Source organism: Lepisosteus platostomus, chromosome 4, assembly GCF_059453375.1.
Source record: "Lepisosteus platostomus isolate fLepPlt1 chromosome 4, fLepPlt1.hap1, whole genome shotgun sequence".
NCBI classification, from domain to species: Eukaryota; Metazoa; Chordata; class Actinopteri; order Semionotiformes; family Lepisosteidae; genus Lepisosteus; species Lepisosteus platostomus.
Genome location: NC_142614.1, coordinates 4,156,094 through 4,176,734, shown reverse-complemented (window position 1 = coordinate 4,176,734; position 20,641 = coordinate 4,156,094). Strand labels below are relative to the sequence as shown.

At 42.0% G+C, this 20,641-nt stretch overlaps 1 long non-coding RNA gene across 1 annotated transcript; it reads left to right on the top strand.

The window, feature by feature from the left end:
- Positions 1-918: 918 nt before the first annotated feature.
- On the top strand, positions 919-20,405 carry LOC148672165 (uncharacterized). The gene is made up of 4 exons (XR_015935682.1): positions 919-1,394; positions 5,853-5,927; positions 6,210-6,359; positions 18,966-20,405. It is a non-coding gene; the product is annotated as an uncharacterized LOC148672165 (long non-coding RNA).
- The last annotated feature ends 236 nt before the right edge of the window (positions 20,406-20,641 follow it).

The window sequence follows — 20,641 nt, the reverse complement described above, 5'->3', positions numbered from 1 at the left end:
AACTATTCATATTCAGTTCAGATTCTTCCTTGGCAGGTTTTAACACGGACCCCCTCTAGCTTAGATAGATAGATACTTTATTGATCCTGTGAGGGAAATTGCAGTGCAACAGCAGCTTAACACAGACAACACAGCCACAGTGTAACGAATTATACAATAATAATAATAATAATAGTACAATACATACAATACAATCAGTACAGTGAGGGTGCACTAAAAGAGTTTCTCACTGTCCGGACACACAAAGAACAAACTAGAACTAGAACAGAACAGTACACAGAAAAATCGTATCACACATATGAATATAAATATAAACGGTTGTAAACAGGAAAAGAAAGAGAACAGATGTAGCAGTAGATGTGTAGATGCGTTCAGTCCAGAAACAGGTCACTGTCAGTGTTGCCTCTGCCCAGACGCAAGGTGGATGCGTTAGTCACACAGCAGAAGAATCATTTCCATTTTACTGCTCTCTGCAGCACAGAGAGGGACTCGTTTACCCTTGTGTGTCATGATGTCGAGGTTTGGTAATATTCCAGCGATCGCGTGTCATGCCGTCGCTGTCAGAAGACTTTTCCGTGACACACTGATGTTGTATAATATGCACACCCAAGTTGGAGTGGTCAGTTTTCTAGAGCTCAGTTCTGCAGATACAGCCCCTGCATCCATGTGGGGACAATGAGGACCAGGAGCAGATACGCTCCTCTGATGTTCCCACATGTCAGAGCCATTTGTCATTTGACGAACTGCGGACCTCATGGCGCCTACAGGAGCGTTAGTGCCGCCACATGAATACAGACCCCTGCTGAGTCACAGGATTGACTGTTTTGTGGAAAGGCGGGAGGCCCCTGTGAGACCAGGGCCTACTCTTCCCCAGCAGCACTTCACCTGTGTGGCCACTAGGGGGCTCCCGGTCACAGCTCAGCCTGATGTCTGAGTGAGCATGTTTACTGATGCAGTCGCTCAAGCCTCAGTCACTTCATTGTGTGTTTATAAGCTGGTGAGCCATTATGACAGAAGAAATATCGTTTTCTTTTATAAAGTTTATACTGGAGCATGCAAGCTGTTAAAATGATTTTCGATTAAGGAAAGAATGCTTTGGTTTTATATATTTTTGTAGCTTGTCAACTGTGTGTGCAGTTGAGGGGAAACTTGACCATTTAAAACAACGTTGATCAAGACAGTAGACCTCACGACAGCGAATGGCCACAGAGAAATTTAAACACTAGGCAGTTTAAGGCTGGTAGGTTCTGTCTGGGACTGTTTCTTTTTTTAAATTATTTTCCAGGTAAAGAGATAAACAAAAGGAAAACACCGACATGGAGCACAACCTGCAGAATCATTAACGTGGGTGGGTCTGAGCTAAAATGAGCATTATGCAAGAAGCCTACTACCAGGTAAGCACTTTGCATTTCATAGGAGAGGAATGTTTTAGGTGCCCTTTAACGTTGCGTGAGTACAGCTGTGCAACGTGAACTAAAATGTTAATTAAGCAAACATTCAAACGAGCAGCTCCATTTCAACATCAGTTCCCATTTTAGAAAGCAAGTTTTGGGACTTGGAGGGTTCAGCCGTGTTCTACAGCGTCAGCTAATCATCGGGCAGCTAATTTTTTTTTGTGGCAGTGAAATATCAAACGCTGCCTTGGGAAAGTTCAGATATTAATATTCTGTGTCTGGAAGCGATGTGCCTTTATGAGCTGTGGTCCGGCTGTGGATCTCCGCCTGTTTTAAGGGCGTGGGTAGTTCTGCTCTGTTTTCCATTCGGGTTCTGCAGCTGTGGAGCAGACTGTTTGGTCATCTGAGAGTTTCACCCAGTTGTTCACTTTTTATCTGTTCATGACTTTCTCCCTTTGTAGAGTATAAACACCTTACATTGAGCTTTTCTGGAAACCTGCACTCAAAGCGCTTTACAGGTAATGGGGATCCCCTCCACCACCACCAGTGTGCAGCCCCACCTGGATGACGCAATTGTCAGTGTTTCCACGCAACCACGCACTCGGTTTACCGAAGTTACCCTATTATCCAACCACTTTTCCCCTTTTTCTCTACTTAAACCTTTCTGCCTCACCTCTACGGGCTTACTAGGACCTGGTAACGCTACACTTTTGAGTTCTACTCCCCTGAGCTAAAACTCCCTTGCTCTCTGTTTGTGTCGGGTATCGCCTTCCCCCCGACTACGGACCTCGCCTTACGAATCGGACTCGACTCTTGGTTAACGGATTTTGTCGGACCTGCCTTGCGGATCGGATTTGGTTTACGGATCTCGGCCCTCCTTCTGACCACGGAACTGCCCAACGATTTGAATTTAAGTCACGGGAGATTCACTCACTCGACCCTTCTCTCCAACCGCACACAGGGTCTGAATCTGCCACCTATGGGTAGTTCACAGAATAGTGAGCCTCTAGAGAGTCCGAAAACCAAATCCGATCCGTGAGGCAGGTCCGTCTCATCTGAAGGACGGCGCCTTTTTACAGTATAGTGTCCCCGTCACTATACTGAGGCATTAAGTCCCACGAAGTCGCATGATGAGCGCCACCAACTGGCCCCCCAAACACCTGTTCCAGCAGCGAACTTAGTTTTTCCCAGGAGGTCTCCTATCCAGGTACTGACCAGGCTCACCCCTGCTGAGCTTTACCGAGTTGCCAGTTGTGCATTTGCAGGCTGCTGGCATGTTTATACAAATGTCTAGTTTTATTTTATATCTATTAGATTGTCCAGAATTACCCAACCTTATCCAGTGGACCTCCAGCTATGTTCTAAGTGTGTTGATCCTGGTTACCTTTTGCATGTGAAGGATTATTCCTGAAAAGATACAAGTGCTTCACATAAATCAGAAGTCTCCATGCTTTGTTCTGTTTACCTGCTCAGAGCCTGCCAACACCTGCTACATGTGAACAAAAGGTGTGCGGTGTACAAGTGTTAGCAGAAAAAAATACACTTGTACCAGATGTTCATTTTTTAAAAAAGCTGTCACTCCAGACAACCCGTCATCTCATAATACTGTCAGGCATGGTTGCGTATCAATTCATTCATCTACTTATTAAGTCAGTGTTTGTGCTGTCCAGTTTAATTTAAAAAAAATGTCAATATATTTCAGTAAAACAGAAGTGATGCCATATAATTGATTACTCCTTCAGTGATTGTTTAGAGCTCCGACATGATGTGGTGGAAATTGTAGGAGCCTTTGGGCATGACGATAGTTTTAATGTGACAATCATCGTCTTAACCACACCAAGGACTGGAACAGAGGCTGTGTATTTTTTTCCCCAATATAAATCCAGCTGTGGATTGAGTGGGGTATGCCCATAAAACACAAGCATGCTCAAAATCATATTCAGGGCATGTTTGAATTTCACTGATGATACCAATCACCACTGGCCTGTTTCATAATTAATCAATAACAGCCTCCAATGAATGCCTAAGATGGGGTTCATCAGTTTCCCTTTAATCATACCCTTATGCTGTGTGTTAGAATTCAGCTCTGCCCATTAGATTGTTGACAGGAGAGTAGCAGATGCATGGTCCACTTACCAGAGTGAGCAAACTAGACTGGTGTGTTGCTTGGAGGACAGCAGTATCTCGAACACATGGAGGTCAAAATTCAGATACACACCAAATGAACTGATTGTTCCTGATGGAAGCTTAGCTTCCCCTTGTGTCCTCAGTCATGTCCGCTGTTCAGTAGTACAGCAGAGAGCAGCAAGGCCTAGCTTTGCTGAATTTTACTACGGCTGATCCTTCCTGCTCTCCAGAGAAAGCAGTGCTCATCTCCCTCTCACCAGACCACTGCTTGTGAGATGTGCACGCACATACCTGTTCTGCGCTAAATGAGGGCAGTTTGCCCTCCTCCCAGGCAGGCTCTTCCCATTGCCCCTCGCTCTTCAGCGCTGCATCCCTGTCCACCTCCCTGCCCTCCATCTTCATCTAGAGATCTCCGCCTCACTCACTTCTCACTCTGTCTCCTTCATTGAAAACTGGATCCAAGAATTTCAAATTGAGCTGTGATGTGGAATATCATCTTGTTTCCTTCAGATTTTCTATTTTATTCATCCACACGTTGCCCATGTCATGCAAAGTCTATGTTTATACATTTCTGTTCTTAACCCCTGCATGGTACAGTGACATATTGACTGGGTATTTACAGAACAAGTTCCTTAAATAATTAGGAGTGTTATGATTGTGATACTTAAGTACAATGTTAGGATGCAAATGAGTTATGTTAAGAGATTTCTAGACCTCGTGGAGTGTATCCCCAGCTTTTTACATGTAATGTGAATTTAACACTCACTATATGAGATTTCACTTAATGTTTCAGGATGAAATGAGCTCATAAATCGAAGGATGACAGATGAGGGTAATTCCCTCCTGAACGCCAAGCGCTCAGGCACCAGAGTGTAGCTGGGGCAGCGAGAGGAATTTAATCATCGTGTTTTTGGTGGGAAGACTTCATTTAAACATGAAGCAATGGTCTGAACAGGCAGCGTGTGCTTTGGAGGATGGAGATTTCCAATGGAGTGCGCGTTGAGATGTGAATCTCAGTCCCCAGTAACACAGGAGCATTTCTCTCTTACCACAGCACAACTGTTGTCGTGTGCTGTCTCCCCACTTTCTGCAGGCATAGGGACCCTATCAATCTTCAGGGGACACTCTTGCCGTGCCTTTTCTCTCTCAGACCGTGGCAGAGCAGAAATAATAATCTGTTCATTTCAAATGCTCCTCTCTGTATACTAGCAGCATAATAAAGCCATAAACACTATGATGCTTACAGTGCAATGAAACTTTGGATGAAGTTCTTTTAATTGCTTATATCTCTGTTTTACAACTCAATTTGTCTTCGCTAACCATTCAGGAATATGGTTCCAGAGCTCTAATAAGATGTTCAAGTACAGTAAATAGGCCTGTGCATGTTCTCCAAGGTTTCTTAGCTAAAAACTGCTTTCTATACAGAATTGTAAAATATACTGTAGATTTGTTCAGTACATTGTTCCATGTAGGAGCTCCCAAGCAGAATGAAGGAGGCATGGTGTGGACACACAAGTTATATTATAGGATTGAGCTGGAATGTTGATATAGTCATACTCCAGCTATAACACTGGAGTATGATGGCCTAATTTAACTCTAATAATCACTTTAGCCAGTCAGCGGTTTGCCTTTTGGACCTGCAGTGCAGCTGGCATGTATCTTACATCACTGTGCAGGTAATTCTAATAATTGCTGACCTGGCAGAATGGCCAAGTTTCATGGTTAAAAGTCATATGTAAAAATGTGCAAGCCAACGGCTTTAAATTCTGAATACATGTAACAACGCATTATGATAGAGTGGATTTGCACCACAGATAACGAAACCATTTTTGCAATTAGTTCTTCATTTTATGGCACTTCAGTAAGCCATTATGACTCGGCGATGAATGTAGATAAAAATGTTTATAGCTTGCACAGAAATATCCCTGGCAGGACCCCAACAGAATGGCCTTGATTTGATTAACTAGCAATAAACGACTTGTTGAAAGTCTTTTCTAATGTCCAATGTCTGATTATCCTGAATATAAAGGCACTGAGCTCCTTCTTTTTGCAAGCCCAGGAATATGGTCGTTAAAAGTCCTCCATGCATTTAATGGAGGTTGTCCTTTTGGTATTTCAAGCCATCTGTTCAAAACGAAAAGCATCACCACCATAAAGTACCTAAATTGCAAAAGAAAATGACAATTAAAGTTCAGCCAGGACAGGAAGAATATTATAAGACACTGATTTGGCTGTTAAATTGATTGACCATTTTTATTTTTACTTTTCTTTAAAAATAGCCTTCCTTGATTAAAGTTTTAAAATGTGGTCTCTTTCTGCTTTGTTTGACAGAAGGAGGCTGTGTTGTGCTTCACAGAAGCGGTAGATGTGTCACGATTGCTGTGAAGCAACACTGTTTCGCTCCAGGTGTGTGCTGGATCTGGAGAGACAAAGCGATCGTGGGGATTGATGAGGATATAGCTTTTCTGGAAGAAGCCTTCTGTGCCTCTTCCATGCCAGGTGTTGTTGATGTCATTTGAGCAGGTGCTTTGTGACAGCAGTGTAATGCAGACTGCTGAGTTCACCCTCCTTTTGGCCTCTCACGAGCTACTGCTGCACAGGAACCAGTTTGTGTTGTGTTTCACAGAGAAATAGGAAAAAAAAATCACTGCAAAATATTTGTATTGTCTTTGTTTTCCACCGGCATAGAGCCCCCTTGAGGAAGCTGAGCCATTTTAGATGAGGGGGAACTTGGAAAGGAGAAGGGCAGGGGATAATCTGGAAAAGACCGAGGGCATGCAGTATCTGGGCTGTCTCCCTCCACTCCGAAATCAGCAAAAACACTCACTTCCCTCTCTGGTAAGGTAACACTGGGTGGCTGTTTCATATCTTTAGTATGCAAACAGGAAGATTTCAAAGATTTCACACTGATATTACTCTGAAGGAGAAACAGTTCCTAGGCTGTTAAGTTGTTGCATTAATAAAACGTTTAGAGTAGGGCCTCACCTATTTTTCTTGCACTTGTCTGTGACTTAAGATTTCTAGGGGAGAATATAAGATCTAAGGATTGAAAGAATCCTAAGAGCTATATGGAATATAGCTGGAATGAACAAAGGAGTAAAGTAAGAAGATAAAAAAGACATGAATTTAGAGGGCATGGTTACTATGCGTGGTTTTCTTTTGTTTCACTGGAGCAGAAATACAGGCACATGCAGTGCAGACATTTGTCTGTTGAACCAATGAAAAATGCACGAGTCATCTAATAAAACCATGAGGGTTTCTGACAGACTCATCCGGTATGCAGCGTTTCGGAGAGGAAGGATCTGTGCTGTTACAGTGTGCAGAGAAATTTTAAAAAGACAGGTTTCTATTGTACTCAAAGCAAAATGGTTTTCACATCTTTTGAAGGGCTGACCTTATGTTGCATCGCAATAAGTGATGAAGCGACACCTACTTGAAAATAGTGAATATCAGGCATAGTAATTCTCCCTTCCAGGGAATATAAGTGGGCTGTTTCTTTAAGTTTTATTGCTGTTTTATTCAGATTATTATTTTAGCGGTAGGGTCATGAGTATTTGCCCATTGCTTTGAGTCACAGTGGAGTGTAATTTATTTCTACTGGTTATTAAAATGCATGAATAATACTCCTAAAGATGAAAATCATGGCATACCACAGAGTCCCACGTTTATAAAAACACGTACAGCCTCTGTTACTGCAAAGCAGAGGCTCTGGAAGCAGAGGCACTATATTTTTCAGTGATGCAAAGACAGGAAGAAAAGAACTTTGGAGCAGAACAGAAATAAGAGAAAATAAGGGTTTATTTTACCTGGACAATCCCTTTTCCTGTTCTGAATGAAATCATTTCAGACTTCATATCCATAGCCCACTGTATAAATTTCATGACATTTAAATTTAAATCAGCTCTATAAAATGCTGTCACTGCATTGAGTGGTGGAATCAGTGTAGTGCTGGAGGCAGGTAATTTAATAACAAAATAGTTTATATGTAAAAAAAAGTAACTTCTAGCTCATGACTTCTTATGCTCAGAACTGGATTTCATTCCAGCTGAGTTATTTTGATGGATTCAGTAGCTTTTTGTTTAATTACCCGTTTTTTAGTCTTTTTCAGCTTCTGAAAAGTTGCAAATTTCAAGTTAATTAAAGCAGCTTAATGAGCAGATTGAGATCTCCAGCTGTTGGATGGTTCAATTGAAATGATATGCTTAAGCAAACTATTAATTTAATTAAAGGTTCAAAAAGTAATTGAGAAAGGAAGCTCAGAAGAATCTGGGGTCACAAAATGGGAAACTCTGCACTAGCCTATACACTATACTGTAAAATGGCACCGTTCTTCAGATGAGACATAAATCTGAGGTTCTGACTCTCCATGGTCATTAAAAATCCCAGGGTGTTTCTCTAAAAGAATAGGGGTGTAAACTTCAGTGTCCTGGCCAACATTTCCCCCTGGCCTTTACTAATCATGACCTCCTAATAATCCCCATCTATGAACTGGCTTCATCACTCTGCTCTCCTCCCCACTGATAGCTGGAGTGTGGGGAGTGTACTGGTGCCCACTGGTGGTGGTGGAGAGGAGACCCCAACACCTGTAAAGCTCTTTGACTGCAGTGTCCCGAAAAGTGCTATATAAGTGTAAGGAATTATAATTATGTTCTTTAAGGCAGAAAATACCAGCATTCAACTGTGGACACACACAAAAATACCTGTTTCCTACTGTCCAAAAAATTGAGCTGGACCCGATGTGAAGTACTGTACATCAAAAGCATTGTTTATGGTCCTGCTCCCAGAAGGTCTGTGGGGTCTGCCAGCTTTGATTGCATCCCAGCTCTGTTACTGCTTTGAACCACTGTTAGTTAAAACAAGGGGAACATGATCTGCTATCATTGGTTGACAGCATCTGCAATGCACAGCTTCTGTCTGTCTTCCCACCTGTCTTGGTGACCAGTGGACTGAAGGCATAACATCACACAAAGTCTCTTACTACACCGACAGACTGAAGGAACTAAACCTCTTTAGTCTTGAAAAGAGGGGCCGTGATGCAGCATAGTTAATTACGAAATACCGAATAGCTTCCACTTTGGCTCGCCGTTCAGTATGTTCTAAGATGTTCATGCAAGGAGTGAGCAACTGTCAATCACTTTTGTCCTCACCTGGAATTGCGTTTCCCTGTAACTTTCTGAGCCCCTTCGCTCACATGTCCCCCAGTTTGAGATTGAGTCTGTGCTGTTCTTAACCAGCTGCGACCGGGATTCGTGGCGCGTCTGTGCCCTATTGGAAAGCTGCCACGGCGGTCTGGTGAGCCAATTACAACATCCTTAGCTTGCCACACAGCAGTGACTGCTGTGAGATGAGGAGTGGTAACGAGGTGGACACGTTTGCAATGCAAGTGCTGTTAAAGTAGGCTCTGCTGCAGGGACTGAGGGAGTCTGCAGTCTCTGTACTGACTAACAGTTAGCGATTCCAAACTCAGACAGGGTAAATAAGAAAATAAAAAATAACGACCTTACACATGCGCTCCTTCGCCATCTATCTTTGGATTATTGTTCATCAGTAAACACCTTTAGTTAAAACCCCTTTGCCATCTTTTAGCTCTAAGCTCCTGTTGCTTGCCTGTCTAAATAAGGGCCACACACCCAGTTGTACAGTAGCTTTTGCAGATTTACAGCATATGCATGCTACGCTTGGCTTTCTAGGTTCATTTTCAAAGCTGCTGAAATGCTCATCAATAACCCATGAGAATATATGATGATAGATGAAGGCGTTTCATTATATCATTTGCTTCACAGGGAAACATGTCCCCTAATTTAAATGAGACAGTTTAATGATGTGCTGTAGTTAAACTTAGGAGAACTGAAGGGGAATAGATTTGCATTTTGTCATAAAGATGAAACTATCGCCGTTTCCATTCAATTGTAGTTGAAAGCACATGCATTTTTATGGAGTATTATTTTATGGAGCGCATTATTTTGTGCAGATAGAGTGGTGGGTAGTAGTCCGCTTGAGGTGAATTACAGTGGGGCACTGGCAAGGCTGAAAGATTCTGGGCATTGCAAGGCTCTGGCAAGGCCCCAGTTTTCAGAGAGTAGGGTACTCTGTAGACCTACAGTAGCAGAGTGAATCTTCCACAATGACTTTACCTTGTTCCATGGGGTTTAAGAGGCTGAGCCCTGTTCAGTGTTTAGGGTTTCGGAGATTTAAACTCTCCCTTGAGTTTTGGATTGATTTGCCGGAACTCCTTGTGCTCTTAAATTTCTCAAGGGCAGGGTTGACTGGAAAGCTGACCCAGGATGGTTGGCTGCACAACCTTTTGTCCCCTTGCACACTCCGCTAGTTTAAAATGGGGCTGATGCGTTTATTATTTCTGCCACTGGAGCTTTACCTAGTCATGAACCATGGTCTGCAAGAGCACCTTTGACCTTAACCCCCTGTGTACAAGGGGGGATGTCCCTCTGACACGCATTGTAAGTTATCACAGATGCTGTTTCCTGGACTGCGGTTCTGCTGGAGCCTGTTCAGCTGCAAGCCAAGCTCATGAAGCGTCTGCATTATCCCGAAGGCGCAGCGTGTTGTCCGGGTTGCAGAATTCAGCTTAGGGACAGAGCTGTATTATAGGAATGAAGGATGAGCTTGTCAGAGTAGAGATGAGTGCTCCTTCCCCCAGACAGAAGGCTGATTATAAAATCTTATGAAGTTGTGTTAGATCTTGGCCCTCTCTGGCTGGTGCCTCGTTGCCTGGCAGCACAATTCTTCTTGCGCGGTACTTTCTTATCCAGAGGTGCTGCCTCTCTGCGTTGGAGCAATTCCTGCACACTTAGCGATGGCTGACATTCTGAAATTTTTATCCATTTATTGATAAAAGCAGAGGTTATAAGCGGATTTCTCCATTTTCTGTTTCCAACCTGTGTGACTGCCTCTGTCTGTATCTAATTTGTGAGCTGGATATCAGTTCTCAGCCAAAAGAGTCATTTTGAGGAAAAGGCTTCTTGGCATACAGCTTATTCTCCTCCTCTTTAATATGCACTGCTGTTGAGAAGTCTTAGACACATTCAGGAATCATTATATATATGAGCATCTTCAAACCTCTACCAGTGTTTCCTTCTATCATAACTCTGACAAATGAACATATATTAGCTTGGGGAAAGAAGAACCCAGGGTTGTCATTTAACAATCTCTATTTAGCATGAACTAGAATCTTTAAAAACTTGTGAAGTTTTCTTAGAAACTCTTAGAAAGTAACCCTTTGTGATTTGGCAGTATGAAGTGTAGTAGTTTATCCATCACATTGACATGTGATGACTTATTGCCAGCTCTTATGTTAACACAATTTTTTGTCCTCTACATTTCCATAACACTACAAAGCCGCTTTTTGTACAACAGAATACAGATCAATTTGTAATACCTGTTATCTTAAAATACAGTGGCTTAATTTTCTGTTGAAGATTTCATAGAATTATGTTTCCATAGAAAAGAGTGGAAAATACGTAACACTTTCACACAGCATTGCATGTCTAACATGTAAAAGTAGACTGCTAAACAGTATTAGTTGAATGTACTGTATAGAACAGTATGAGCAATTATCTCTAAACATAGTAACAATATAATAGACACTTTCCGTGCAGCATATTCACCACTATGTTTTCTCAATCCACAGCACAGAGGAAAATCAATTTCAAGCATCCTGCAATAAATACTATTTTCCTGAGATAAGACATCACTACAAATCACGGCAAAAGTGCTTTCAAAACCAGAAACAAGATGAGAAACTACAAGAGATTTTATTTGGATTTAAGAGCTCTGTGCTCTTCTTTGCAAAGAATTTGATATGTTCTGTCTTGATAAACTTGAAAAGTTATTTCCTCTTAATACAATTTTCTACAGTACAGTATGTGTGTTTTGGTTAAGGGACAAAAAGTATAACAAAAGCTGTCGCATTCTACAGTACGTTGAGATATTTGTATGGAATGTCTCTTAATATAAATAAACAATCTTGATACAGTGGAATATTAGCCCAATTTCAGCAAGTTGTGTTTTGCTTTTCAGGAAGTCTTTCATAAGTATAAACTATATTGCAGTCCTAGCAGTCCAGCACAATGCCAGTTCTCAGGAAAGTCATCTTCTTTAATAGACTTCATAATGCTTATGTAGATCTTATTGATACGTTTAACATATTGAAGAGAGTGATATCGGCTGCAAGATTTAAAGGTCCAATTTTTCTGTCTTCTCTACTCTGTCAATTTGTATCACTCAAATTAAAAAAATGTTCTTGTCCCTGACAGTGATATTTAAACTACCCGAAGTCCTAATGGCTCAGAGGCTAGGAAATTGTTCCCAGGCTACTTCCAAATGCTCAATACATTCAGGCATATATTCCTGCCTTCCAGAATACCCAGCAGCTGTATAAGATTTTAAAACATAAAGCTCCTAAAATGGATCAAAGTGTGAAAAAAAAGAATGAATCACAAAAACAGGAGGGGGTTGGTGGGATTCAGGAATCACCCTGGATTCTGCCATGCGCCTCTGTCAGCTGCTCATTGACGGGGAGTAAAATTCCATTAATAGATTTGGGTTAAATATGGACACTGCCATGAAAGACTAAAAACAATTCAGAAGACCAAAGAATGGCTGCTGTGCACCTGACACAGGTTTTTATTTTTGATTTGTGATATTTTGCAGCTAGAGCTTCTCAGTAGATTCCCAACTCCCCTTCTCACATCTCCCTCTTAATTTGTATCTCCACTTTCAGATAGCAGTTCCTCTGAATGAAAGTTGGACGGACGGAATGAAATTGTAATCAAATCGAACACAATCCCAGAAGCGTTTTTTGTTGTTTGTATGAGAAAAAGTCATTAAGCTTTATTGCCTTGTTAAGGGGCAAAGTAAATCCAATGAAACAAAGCAAAAGAGGAAACTGAGGCAGATATTCATCTCACTTGGGCGGCAGGTTGAGTATAATGGGAAGTAAAGGCTTTGGAAACAAAACCAGGTTTAATTGATGCACATACGCAAAAGGAAGTTGGGAAGCAGACCAACTGCACGACACCTCCGGTGTCTGATTTTTCTTTTGTTCGTTTCTCATAAGTGCAATAAATAAGGTTGAAGCCTTAAAAAAAATGGGTTGCATTTTAACGTGAGCTGGAACGTGCACAGTCCTGCAGCGAGTTTTATCAGCAGATCAGACTGGTGCTGCAGTGTTGCAGTTAAGCCTGGGTGGGGGGCAGCCAGATTACAGTGTGACTGACAGAGAGGACAGTGATTACAGGGTTGGGGGTTTTCGAAACTCCTGCAGTGCGTAAATGAGACTAAAAGGGACCAGCTCCTTCTGTAAAATATCTTCTTCGTGTTAAATGTAGAGGTTGATGGAGGAAGCCTAAATTCTGAAACAAGTCCAAACGCTTTCTTTCTAATGCTAAAAATCACTGCGGATGATGGGGGAATTGGGATGAAAATGAAAAAGAAGAGAAATACCCAATTTGCTCAAAATGACATTTTGACTAAGTGCTGCGTTGATTAGGAGAATGCCATTAAATGAGATTTTGTGTGTGTGCGTGTGGCACCGTTGTGAGTGTACAAAATTGGAAGAAAAAAAAAATATTTTAAAGGCTTTTCTGTGAAAGTCAATTTTCACGGAATGATTTAGGCCATCCAGCTGTAATGAATGGATCGTTTCTGGATACAGAAAATAAGAGAATGTAATTTTAGAGTTCTGATTGCTTTAATTAAAATCTTGGTTGGAATACCAAACAGTCTGCAATAGCTGCCCAGGTCCTGTGATACAGGAAAGGTTATCAGGTCTAATGTTCTGCCATGAATGAATTTAGATATCATTGTCACGGCATAATGTTTACTTTTGTAAGCATAAAGGTCACTTGTTTGTTGGCCTGCTCAGATCTTCGAGACATGGTGTTTTAATGCCTGAAATACCACTGTCTTTAGGCACAAACAGGGAAAAAACTACTTGGGCACATTTACCCACTGGGTCACGGAACTGCAGTTGAACTATGCAGTCAGCAGAAACTTGTGCTGTGAGCAGGGAAAAAGTGAGAAGATCCATAGGGTTATATTTTTTTATCTTTTTCCCATGGGGAGCTGGCAAAGGCCACGGCACAGAGCTGAGGAAACCACAGCGCAATTGAGCACAGTCTCCGAAATGGGAAGAGAAGCTCTCGAGCTGCCTGATTAGCCCCCTAATTCAGGAATAGGACAGACAGTCACTCTGGGTATTGCATTCGATTTTAGACTCATGATTTATGGCCTTAAAGTCACCATCTAACAAAACACAAAGCGTCTTAGCTTTCTTGGGATTTTTGCTTCTGTTTATCTTATGTCAGGTTCACACATTTAGAAAAAAAAGCTGCTTATTTTTTCTATAAGGTCAGACAACCCCCGCACAGACACACAGACCTTCCCCAATCTCAATTGGTATGAATCAGTTCACCTCCTGTCCTTGTTTATAAGGTTCCTGTTAGTGCCAAAGATTGAAGACATCTGGATTCGAAGTGAATTGCAGAGATTTTTTTATTCATCCTGACTGAATAGCAATCCCGTGTCTTTGGTGCCTGGCAGAATCATCCCAGAATTGTCTTTGGAGGCTGTTGCTGGAGGCTAAGGCAAATTAAAGATAGTTGCATTCTGCCTTGCCAAATTACCCAGTCTGTTTGATAGTACATTTCCTCCTGGATCATCGCAAGAGGTTCTGTGAAGTAGAAACCTTTGAAGACAAGCTGGGGGACAGTGCAGATGTATCCAGATGAGCGAATCCACTTTCTCTTGTGCAGTCTGTTGACAGATCCTGCACTTTGGGCTCTTGAGTCCACTCCAAAATAATGACCAATTCAATCATGAGGAGCTTGGTGCTGAAAAGGCTACTTTGGTTGATTGTGCAGCATGCACAGAGGAGCAGTGTGTGAGTGTTTTACTTCTGCTGCAGCTGTATTGTGCAGAGGCCTGGTATCCCACAAATTGCGGCCGTGCGTCTCTGTGTCTAAATTACACTGAGCCCGCAAGCAGCCTCAAAGCGCAGGAGTCACTGTCTTTCTGAACAGCTGCTTTTCCTGCACGCTTTGTCCACTCGCAGCCTCAAAATGTTCTCAGGAGGTTACCCCATATTCACACTTAACACTCTGGCCCTGCTGAGCACACCTGCTGCATGGGCTCGGCAGTTCACATACTTTTTTAAAGCATGTTAGAGTTCTGCTGGTGAGTGTTCATTCAGACATAAACCTCACAAAGTGCGTTGAAACTCTAGTGAGCAAGAAAGCGAATGCTCGGGAGGGATGAAGACAGCGGAACTCATTCAGCCCACCTGGCGCAACTTACGCCTAATCCGGACGCAATCACCTCAGTTCACATATGCAGCATACCAGACATCACCTTCTTCTCTCCCTCACTCGTATTCGCCTCCCTCCTAGACCCCATCTCCACCTTTGCAGCTGCCCCCTTAGTCACTTTTTCATCAAGCATGGGGGTCCCAGCCTCCCTGTCCTATCACCTGCAGGTTGGCCCTCAGCCAAGCCAGAGTTCTCTCTAAATTCAGTCATTTCTACCAACACACAAACTTCGGCTGCTCTCATTCCTCATGAAAGAAATTAAGATCTGGAGAAAGGAGAAGCAAACTGGCACACTAGTTTGGATGATGGTGGCCGTAACGGAGTATGTGATCATTCAGTAAAAGAACTAAACCTGTCGATAGGTAGCCCACAAAAAGAGATGTCTCTGTACGTGAGTTGGATGTGAACCTACATTTCCATAAGAGCTGACATGCTAAATTGAAAATTAAGGTAGGAGGTGGCTGCAAGTAAATTTATATTGAAAAGAGAACCAGAAAAGTCCATTAAAGATGACTGGGGAGGAGAGCAGTGGACCCTGAAAGAGTAGTCTTTTAGTTGCTTAAGAGAAGTTCAGCTGGGAGCAGATTAATCTTGAGATGAGCAAAGAAGATCTCTCAGCAGTCAGTTAAAGAAATAAAACTTTTCTGTCATTGTTTAATCTGAAAGTCCTGATCCTTTCCAGGGAAATGGTAGATAAATGAAACTGAAATATCTGTTGTGGATAATCTTGGTGCTTCACGGTCCAAGTTCAAATTGTCACCGAAGCCCTGCCCTTATCAGCATTTTAGTCTGATTGCAGAGTGACAGCCATCTCGTCCACAGTGTGTATTTTATTGTAAATCACTTGGATTTATACAGGTCCCATTTGCTTTGTGTCAGAGAGCTGCAGTGAGAGCTCTTTACTTCGATATTTCAATTGCCTGATCTTCCTCTGCGCTACAGTGTGACAGATTAGTCCCCTTCAGTTTAGAAGCTTCATGCCCTCCATTTCTGCGTCTTTATTCCAAGACCACTGATGTTTTAAAGAAATAACTGGATATAAAATAAATACCTAGAAGGTTTGCCAAGACAAAATCATTTGCCAAAACATCAGTGCAGGGGCCAGATTCTTTATTGAAGAATAAATGGCAGAAGTAATTGGAAACCTTTTGATAATTTGATTGCTTTTACAGCCATAATGAAACGACGACCTAGGAATGAAAGTGATCGCGGAACCTAAATGAGTAAATGAATACAGGAAGGGGATCGTTTTCATAAACATGCCACAGCCTTTAAAAAACAACAAGCACAAGCTGTTCATCCTCTGTCTGCCTGTTTTCAAAGAGCACAGCCGAACACTAGCATGATGTTTGCTTCTGTGCAACACACCTATTACTGACTCCCACCAAAAGACAGGAAAGACTTCATACGTCCCACAAGTCTCTTGTTTGCATGTCTGTAACACCAATGCAAAGAATTTGTCAATTGCAAACGGTCGTTGTTTGGTGCTTAACAGCCAGGTGGGTTAAGTGGGCCACAACTATATGTTTTTCCTTTATTTTGTGTGAAAAATGTCATGTAGGCTCGCAATTTAGTCACTTCTGTCAAATGTGGAAAGTAATGGTCTCTGAAAAGTCCAAATTTAGTAAGTCTTCCAAGCTTTAAATGTCAACAACAACATGTAGACATTTTTACAAAATGTATCAGGAAGCCAGTGTGGAGTTTTCAAAGTGATTTCTTTCAAGAATGCAACATAGTCAGATCACTAGAACATCTGTTTAAATCATTCCTCTTTCCTGTTTCACTGAATGAAGGAAGAGTGAAGGAATTTGGATGGTCTTGTCTCTCAAGCACTCCAGCAGGTGACACACCTCCCTGCTGCTCTCCCAGCTCTTGAATAAAAAGCAGAAAGGCTGCTTGAGCACAGGTCTTCCTCCGCAGTGATGAAATTACCATGCGCTTTGCATTAAAATGAGAATAAGTTCAAAGCGAACTTCCACCTCTTTCCCTGATTGGTATTTTAATACTTCAAACTATAGCCTGAGGACAACATTGAAATAAGCTGACCAATTTTTGCGGTGAGAGAGAATGAACTGAACAGGAACGAAATATCATTATCGATAATAAGAAGAAGAAATGCAAGGGAGAAAGCTAATTAAATATGAGGGCATTTGAAACAGAAATCTGAAGAGGAGGGTATTCTTTTGGAAGCACAATGTGCAACACAGAACTTTAAGTGCTCATACCTGAAAGTCAGCTCAGCACATTTGCTAAAAAAGTTTAAATTGGAAGATCAGCTTTTTTTTTTTAGCTTATCTTTCTTGTGTATGTGAACGCGTCTGCTAGAATAATCTACTTCCTTTCTGTGTGTTGCACAACAGCACAAACATCCAGCGTGCTCTGCAGTGGTGGATTTTAATAGTCTTCCCGAATGGGAAAGTTAGTATGTTTTAATACAGTTGCAAAAAGGGCTGATACAGAATATTTGCACCCTAATGAAATAAAAAGAAAACTATGAGCAGGGATCTGTGATGGACGTCTTTGAATTTCTTTTTAAAAACCGATTGAATTTTAAAACTGCTGTGTTGAATTACTACTAGTTGAATCCAGAGAGTGATATTGCCTTTTTAACATATATTATATGATGATTGTTATGTTTATACAGTTTTTCCAAATATATTACAGTAGGAATTGTGAGCAGCACTTCCACTATAACATTATTTCTAGACAAGCTCTTTTTCAAACAGTAGTAGTGTGTAATAAAGTGATATATCCAAACTAGTCGTAAAGTGTGTAAACCTATGAAAATCGCTGTTACCTTTCGAAAGTAATGAATGCCTTTTTTATTTTTTAAAGGATCATTTAACCTTGGGCCACAAAAAAATGGAGAGCAGGAGTTTGTCCACTATAACATTATTTCTAGACAAGCTCTTTTTCAAACAGTAGTAGTGTGTAATAAAGTGATACATCCAAACTAGTCGTAAAGTGTGTAAACCTATGAAAATCGCTGTTACCTTTCGAAAGTAATGAATGCCTTTTTTATTTTTTAAAGGATCATTTAACCTTGGGCCACAAAAAAATGGAGAGCAGGAGTTTGTCCGTGACCGTGAACATAAATCACAAGAACTGGTTTTCATCAAAATCTCTCGAACCACAGACTTCCAAAATGAAAAATCTTTCTTAACTCACTGGCTTTACTTACCATTACTTTGTTTAATGCGCACACACAGGAGTCTCCCTGGACATTTCTATCCCCCCTGATGGAACGAGATTGAGTTTCCATTTGGGAATCAGTGGAGGGAATAAGAGCCGAGGTGGGGAGGAGAGGGGCGGGTTGGTTCTTACAGATCTGTTCTTACAGTACAACTCAATGGATTCTGTCAGGCACTCATTTCTCTTCCACTGAACTTTCAAGATGTGAAATTGTACTTTTGAAATCAAACACAGCGGCACTGGAAGAGCTGCGGTATTCCATTGCTGGGGGGTCGACCCCATCGCCGCAAACCGTTTTCACGGGGCTCAGTCAGAATGACCCCAGGGGTCATTCACAGCCTCCGAGCAATCTCAACGAAGCCCTGTGTTGGATGATGTGCGAATAATGCCAACCAAGCACTGTGATCCTCAAGACCAGGACAACGGCGGCTTTTTGTCTTAAGCATTTTAAGGTCGATGATTCATTGTTGATTTTGTTCTACTGGTCCTTCCTTGAATCCATTCTTTTACCCTGATCTTTTGGCCACCTGAATCTGAGAGGCAAGAACAAACTGGGCAGCCTGGTGAAAATATGCCAGAAGGTCTTTAGTGTTGATCTTCCTGACCTCTCCTCCATCTATCATACACATGTTTTGCGTAAAGCAAAATCCATCAGTGACGATCCTTCACACCCCTTGTTTAATAATTTCCAATTACTCCCATCAGAACACAGATATCGACTCCCCAGCTCCAAAACCAACAGATTTTAGTTCTCATTCATACCTGTAGCCATATCGTTACTCAACACTTGACTTCTATGTTAGTATGTATATTGTTGTTCCTGTCATTTTTGTTTTCTGTCCGTCTGTACACCAACACTGCTGCTGTAACACAACTTGCCCCCCCGGGGATAATAAAGACTCTCTCTTTCTCTTCTCTCTCTGTGCAGAAAGGTAGTGGCTCTGTTCCAACGCACACTCCGTCAATCTGCACACGCACTGTGGACCAGGAGCTGTGGTCCACATGTGTGAGGGCTTGTGTGCTTTTTGTCCAGTCTGCTTCTGTAGAGCGACATCTGAAAACAGAAGAAGTCTTGGTTGTCAGCTCAGTCGCAGAATTCACCTGGGGGTTTGATTATTGTTTACTACTTTCTAACCTTAGACCTTTTATGTTCAGTTAAAGGAACACCAAGAGCACGGCTTCATAAATAATTCAGTCTCCTACAGCCTGCAAAACTTTTTTCTCTTATCTTATGCTGTTAAGTTTTCCTTTTTTCTTGTTATTGGCTTGTTTTCCTTATTGTCTTGGGTTTTTATGCACTAGCCCTTCACAAACCCAAAACTCCCGCTCTCCGTCTCTGTCTCGGGACGGGCTTTGCTTTTGCTGCCAAGTTCTGTGGCCCTTTTCTGTCACGCCCAGTACACCTAAAGGGCGCTGCTCTTCTGTCCTGTTCCTACAGTAGTTCCCTGTGATTGTTCATGTCTTTCCGGTGTGTCTTGTTGCGTAACCTATTTACTTCCTGTCTCTGCTCTGCTCTTGGCTCAGCACTGAGGTTCGGATGTCCTGAGACCCGCTTAGCACCAGGTCGCTCCTGTCCGTGGCCTGAGGGCATAGGTTTCTGTTCTGACATCGTCTGAGCCCCTGAGCCTGGGCTAACCCTCGTGTTGCCCCTTTTTGCCACTATGCATAGGGTCTTTACTGCTCTCCTGGTCTTTCCACAGCTTGCCGTTTCCGACATCCGTGACATTTTTTGTTTCAGGAGGATTGGGACTTCGAGACGTGCAGTAACACCTCCACAGACGGTAGCTTTACATCATTAGCTCCTCAGCCAAGAGCACAGACCAACCCAATAGCTGAACCCATGGCTCATCTCAACTTAACAGGATTGCAGCTGCACTAGCAGCTCAGCGGCAGGTTCAACTAACCTGCCTCGTGACTGCCTAACCCCGCTCTCGTCCCCTGTCAGTGGGTGAACAATTTAATGTTCAGTGCATTCTGCTTCTCGATGATGTAAAGAGCCGAAATCAAAGGATCAGAGAGCAATGTTGCTACAGTCTGAATGCTTGGTCCCACAATCCAGTTATCCCTATGGTATCTTTTCTGATACCTCCTGCCTAAAAAAGCCCAGAAGCCAGAAGGATTGTAAGGCCTCATTTTCAAAAAGCCAGGTGTGAATTTTACCTTTCTCACTTTTCTTCTATCTTGCCATTGAGTTACTGTATATTTTGTGTGTAAGATCAATAAAGAGGTCTGACAAAAATCAGCATTAGTTCATGTTTTTAATGCCCAAGGATATTTCTGATGGTGTATATGGATCAGATCAGAATTGCTCAGTCTTGGCTCAAGACCTTTATTTCTGACTTTCGTTTTTCTGCCCTTGCGAAGGCTATTCATGCTGCAGCTTATAAACTGCTCTCTGGCAGAGCTGTGTTTCAAAATAAATTGAGGGGTTGCGTTGAAGCCTCTCTGCAACTGATTCTCACCTTTAAAATGCTACCCAATAGGTCATTTCTGCAAAAAGGAAAAAAATATATATCAAAAGCGATACGTGTTTGGTACAATACTGGCTTGAGGACCTTGGACAACATTTTTAAATCTTAAAGTACAAAGTGCACATTTAAGCTC